Source organism: Ovis canadensis, chromosome 17, assembly GCF_042477335.2.
Source record: "Ovis canadensis isolate MfBH-ARS-UI-01 breed Bighorn chromosome 17, ARS-UI_OviCan_v2, whole genome shotgun sequence".
NCBI lineage: Eukaryota > Metazoa > Chordata > Mammalia > Artiodactyla > Bovidae > Ovis > Ovis canadensis.
This window is the reverse complement of record NC_091261.1, coordinates 81673196-81679203: the sequence shown is the minus strand read 5'-3', so window position 1 is coordinate 81679203 and position 6008 is coordinate 81673196.

Here is a 6008-nt window from a genome sequence, read left to right as displayed (position 1 = left end):
AGTTCATCTGTTTCTGATAAGGAAAGGAACACCTGTTTCTGAAAAGGAACAGGTCCACTGAGATGTGTGCAGAGACGACCGAAGTTCCCGCAGCGCCTCCCCTGGAGATGGGGGCTCCGGAACCTGTTTGGAGCCATGCCCTTGCGGTCCCCACTCAGCGATTCCGGTTCAGCCTGTCCAAGCCCATGTTCTGAGCCTGGTCTAGAGTGTCTTGTTTTATGTGAGCGTTAACTTTTTGGCCGCGCCCCATGGTTCGTGGGACCTTGGTTCCCTGAGCAGAGATCGAACCTGGGCCCTCGGCAGCTGAGGCCCAACCACTGGACTGCCGGGAGTTCCCTGGAAGTTTTATAAAACGATGAAGTTACCCTAAAACAGCTTTGTAAACAGTTTTGTGTTCCACACTTTAGGAAGAAAGATCGGTTATTCACACTGAAAGAGCGGGTGGCTCTGGGAGGTTTGTTGCGCCGCCTCTCCCCCAGCCCTCTCGGCTCCGGGCTGCTTGTCCGTGTTTGCTTCCGTGTCTCCATTTAAGCCTGTTTGTGTGGCTACTCCTTGACGTTTCGTTTCAGGCGTTTACCTTTCAGCTTCTCCGACCTGCCTACCGACGTGTGCTCCCCGTGGCCCGTCTCCCTGATACTGTAATTCTGACCTGATCATAGTCGGTGTTTCTGTTATTAGGGATTAGGGCCCGGGGTTTGATTGCAGCTGAGCCAGGTGGTAGGTGGGATCGCTTTCGTGCAGAACTTTCTCTTTCCTAGAATTAATAATCCTCTTGTTGGGTCAGCCAGGAGTTGGTTTGGGTTTTTCCGTGATGAGTGAGCCTTTTGGCCGACCCAGGACATTCTTCCTTGCTTCGTTTTCTGTCTGCTTGTTGCTAGTCCAACCCCAGACTTGTCTAAAGACATTAATCCCCCCTGTCTGGTCAGTCTCTTCTCCATGGACTGGCTTTCCTTTGCGCTTAAGGCCTTGCCATTCCGGGCTTTCCTCTTGAGGTCTCCTGTGGTTTGTAACCTCTTCCTCCCACCTCTGCTGTAGAAGAGGCACGTGTCGGAAAGCGACTTCTCTCATACTCCGCTGAGGGTGAGACTCCAGGTGGGAGTTCGCTTCCGTTAGAATATTGAAGGCATTGTTGCCTTTCCATCGGAAACTCTGTGCTGCAGTGGAGAAGTCCGGGGCTGTTCTGAGCACTGACCTTTGTACGAAACTGTCTCTCCCGGCTCCGGGATTCACACCACCGTGCCGCAGCCAAGGTCTGTGGGTGCATTGCCCTGGGCTCTTGCTGAATGAGCCTTTTCAGAACGGACTTCAGTCCTTCATTTCTGGGAAACTTTCTTGAATTACTTGTTAATGATTTCGCTCCTTTGGTTTTCTGGGTGTTCTTTCTGGAGTTCCTGTTACTCGGATGTCAGATCTCAGGGCTTTGCCTGTTGTACTTCTTTCTCTTCCTGCCTCCCCTAACCCCCCCATTGCTCTTTTGGTCTTCTTTTGTAAATTTCTCCAAGTTGATCCACGGAAGGTCCCTCTTTTTCTCTTTCCTTTTTTTTTTTTTTGTTAATAGGACCTCCACCCTTCCCTGGGGGTCCGGTAGTTAAGACTGCGTATTCCCACTGCAGGGGAATTCGAGTTCGATCCCTGGTCAAAGAACTAAGATCCCACATCCTGCACAACCCTCAAAAGTTAAAATACATTAAAAAAATTTTTAATAGAAAATTGCAGTTTAAGAAAAACAGTAAGGTTGGAAGCAACATGGCATGGTAAAGAAGACACAGGTCCAAGGGCGGTGTTGGGGAGGGACACCCGGACCACGGCCTAAGAGAGGGATTCCAGCCTCTTATCTGTACCGGGAGGTACCATCTCTGCTTGTAGACACGCCTGCTGAGTATTTCATAAGCTTAAAAAAACAAAATAAAGCACACAGGATTTTTTTTTTTTATTCCTGCTTCTGGCCAAGATGGAAACTTACCCTCATGCCTTTAAAAAAAAAAAAAAAAAAACTCGGCATTAAAGGAGAGTAACCCCCGAGAGCTGGGAATCTCACGAGGTGGCCTTACCGCCTGGTGAGAGCATCCCGGCGGCGGCGGCAGTGAGGGGAGCTGCAGCCTTCCCGGGTTGAGGGGCCAGCTGAGTCCAGAGACCCCGAGGCAGCTCAGGTTCAGAGGGCAGAACAGCAGGGAGAAGCAAGCCCCACAGAGGACCCGGGGGCTGCAGAGGCTCCTCTTAAATACCGAGGAGACAGGCCAGGAAGGAAGCCATGGGGAAGACGCGGCGCCACAGACCTGGGGACGGTTCCCGCTCCTACCGGCCAGAGGAAGACCTGACTCGCACCGCGGCGGGGAGACTGTTAAGACCAAGAGTGTTCTTTCAGGTGTGACAGGCGTCAGGCGTGGAGACGACACTCCCCAAGCGCAAGGGCCGTGCCATCATGCGCGGGGTCACCCGAGGAAACCCCGCGTGGGTCAAGGACAGGAGGGGAGGGGAGGCATGACCCAGGGCCTGCGTGTGGGTTCCACGGGGGAAGCAGAGGTGGGGCAAGGCAGGCCGGTTTGAGGACATCTGGAATTGGATGATGTGAACAGAGCAGAGGGCTCCGGGCTATAGGGGTGGTCTCCAGTTGTGTGGTGTCTGGCGCGGCAGGTGATGGCTTTGATGGGTGAGTTAAATAAAGGTGGTTGGAAGTATCCAGGAAAGGCTTGCCTCATAAATGAACTTTGAGCCCTAGATTGAACATTGCTGTGGACCCAGCTAACAAATCATAAAAACAGGACTTGAAAGGATCAAGCTGTGTCTAGGTCAATTAACTGTATTCTTCAACAAAGCCCCAAAAGATTTCCAGGAACGTAAGAATATCTAGCACCTTACAAAGTAAAATTCGCAGCGTGTGGCGTCCATTCAGGGATCACCAGGCATGCAAAGAGGCAGGCAAGCACAGCCCGTAATGAGAGTCTTCAGAGCAGATCAAAACGGACGCGCGTGTTAGAAGGAGCAGGGAAGGCGGCTGGCGTGGCGGTTTGCGCTCTTCGTGCGTTCAAAAAGGCAAAAGACGTGGAAGGTCTGTAAAGAAGGACAAGAGGGGTGTAGTGGAAGGAGAAAGAAGGAAGAGAGCAGTTTCTCGCTGAACTTAAGATACAGCAGTAGATGAGGCGTTGCAGAAGAGGAGGTCAGTGAGTGTTACGGCAGAGCTGCGGAGGCTCAGCTGGTGAAGAGCCCGCCCGCAGCGCGGGAGATCCTGGCTCCATCCCTGGGTGGGGGAGATCCCCTGGAGAAGGGCGTGGCAGCCCGTTCCAGGATGCTTGCCCAGAAATTCCATGGACAGAGGAGCCTAGTGGGCTACAGTCCATGGGGTCAAAGAGTCGGACACGCCTGAGCAGCTGAGTGCAGCTCACATTATAGAAACTGTACGGGATGAGACACGAGAACAGGATTCGAAGGGCATTTCCGTGGTGCCCATTGGTTAAGAATTCTGTGCAGGGGACACAGGCTCAATCCCTGGTCCCGGGACTAGGATCCCACTTCCCGAGGGACAGCTGAGCCCCTGCGACTACTGACGCCTCCACGCCCTAGAGCCCATGCTCTGCACCTAGAGAAAGCCCACACGCAGTAACGGAGCGCTGCAGAGACAACACAGCCAGAAATAAATCTGGGGGAAAAGAACTATGGGAAAATTTCAAGTGCATGAACAAAGCTAGTGGAGGTGATGGAATTCCAATTGAGCCATTTCAAATCCTGAAAGATGATGCTGTGAAAGTGCTGCACTCAATATGCCAGCAAATTTGGAAAACTCAGCAGTGGCCACAGGACTGGAAAAGGTCAGTTTTCATTCCAATTCCAAAGAAAGGCAATGCCAAAGAATGCTCAAACTACCACACAATTGCACTCATCTCACATGCTAGTAAGGTGATGCTCAAAATTCTCCAAGCCAGGCTTCAGCATACATCAACCGAGAACTCCCTGACGTTCAAGCTGGTTTTAGAAAAGGCAGAGGAACCAGAGATCAAATTGCCAACATCCGCTGGATCATGGAAAAAGCAAGAGAGTTCCAGAAAAACATCAATTTCTGCTTTATTGACTATGCCAAAGCCTTTGACTGTGTGAATCACAATAAACTGTGGAAAATTCTGAAAGAGATGGGAATACCAGACCACCTGACCTGCCTCTTGAGAAATCTGTATGCAGGTCAGGAAGCAACAGTTAGAACTGGACATGGAACAACAGACTGGTTCCAAATAGGAAAAGGAGGACGTCAAGGCTGTATATTGTCACCCTGCTTATTGAACTTACATGCAGAGTACATCATGAGAAACGCTGGGCTGGAAGAAGCACAAGCTGGAATCAAGATTGCTGGGAGAAATATCAATAATCTCAGATATGCAGATAACACCACCCTTATGGCAGAAAGTGAAGAGGAACTAAAAGGCCTCTTGATGAAAGTGAAAGAGGAGAGCGAAAAAGTTGGCTTAAAGCTCAACATTCAGAAAACGAAGATCATGGCATCTGGTCCCATCACTTCATGGGAAATAGATGGGGAAACAGTGGAAACAGTGTCAGACTTTATTTTGGGGGGGGCTCCAGAATCACTGCAGATGGTGATTACAGCCATGAAATTAAAAGACGCTTACTCCTTGGAAGAAAAGTTATGACCAACCTAGATAGTATATTCTAAAGCAGAGACATTACTTTGGTGACTAAGGTCCGTCTAGTGAAGGCTATGGTTTTTCCTGTGGTCACGTATGGATGTGAGAGTTGGACTGTGAAGAAGGCTGAGCGCCGAAGAATTGATGCTTTTGAATTGTGGTGTTGGAGAAGACTCTTGAGAGTCCCTTGGACTGCAAGGAGATCCAACCAGTCCATTCTGAAGGAGATCAGCCCTGGGATTTCTTTGGAAGGAATGATGCTGAAGCTGAAACTCCGGTACTTTTGCCACCTCGTGAGAAGAGTTGACTCATTGGAAAAGACTCTGATGCTGGGAGGGATTGGGGGCAGGAGGAGCAGGGGACGACAGAGGATGAGATGGCTGGATGGCATCACGGACTCGATGGACATGAGTCTGAGTGAAGTCCGGGAGCTGGTGATGGACAGGGAGGCCTGGCGTGCTGCGGTTCACGGGGCTGTAGAGTTGGACACCCCTGAGCGACTGAACTGAGCTGAATATATGAGTAGTTGGAGTCTCCGAAGGAGAGGTGATGAGAGACAGAAAAAGTGTTTGAAGGAATAATGGCCCCAAACTCCCCAAGCTGAATGAAGACTATGAACCCGCAGACCCCAGAAGGCGAATGGACGCCAAGCACAAGAACCAGATCCAGGCAGACGGCGTCGTTCAAAGCCAGTGACGAGGAGAAAGTTTAAACACACTGCTAGAGAAGAAAGAACCGTGATAAGCAGAAGAACGAAAACGAGGATGGCCCTGCTCACGGGGGCCATACCGATACAAGAGCGGGAGACAGCGTCTTCCCAATGTTGACACAACGCTGTCAGTCTGGAATTCAGTACCTGGAGGAATCACTTTTTAAGACGAAGGCAAAATACATCATTTTCAGACATTCAAAGGCTGAAAATAATCAGGAGACCTGCTATACAAGAAGCATTAAAGGATACTTCTCTAGCAAAAGGGAAATTAGAGCGCTTGGAAATCTGGATATACACAAAGAAGTGAAGATCTCTGTACTTCACCGTCTCCCTGAGTTTGCTCAAACTCGGGTCCGTGGAGTCAGTGATGCCATCCAGCCATCTCATCCTCTTGACGTGCGCATGTAAAGCACGTGGCAATATTAGCGTGAAGGCTGAGAGGAAGAGACTACATGCTGTCATAAAGATCTTACACTGGAAATGGCATATTCCTTGAAGTCTGTGATAATTTTAAAATGTATAATATAAACCCCAGAGCAACACTAACAAAACAGAATTAAGGCAGTACTCCAATCTGCACCAGCTGGTGTGTGGATGGATAAACAAAAGTGGCATATCCATACAATAGTGTTATTCAGCCTTAAAAAAAAAAAAATGAATTTCTG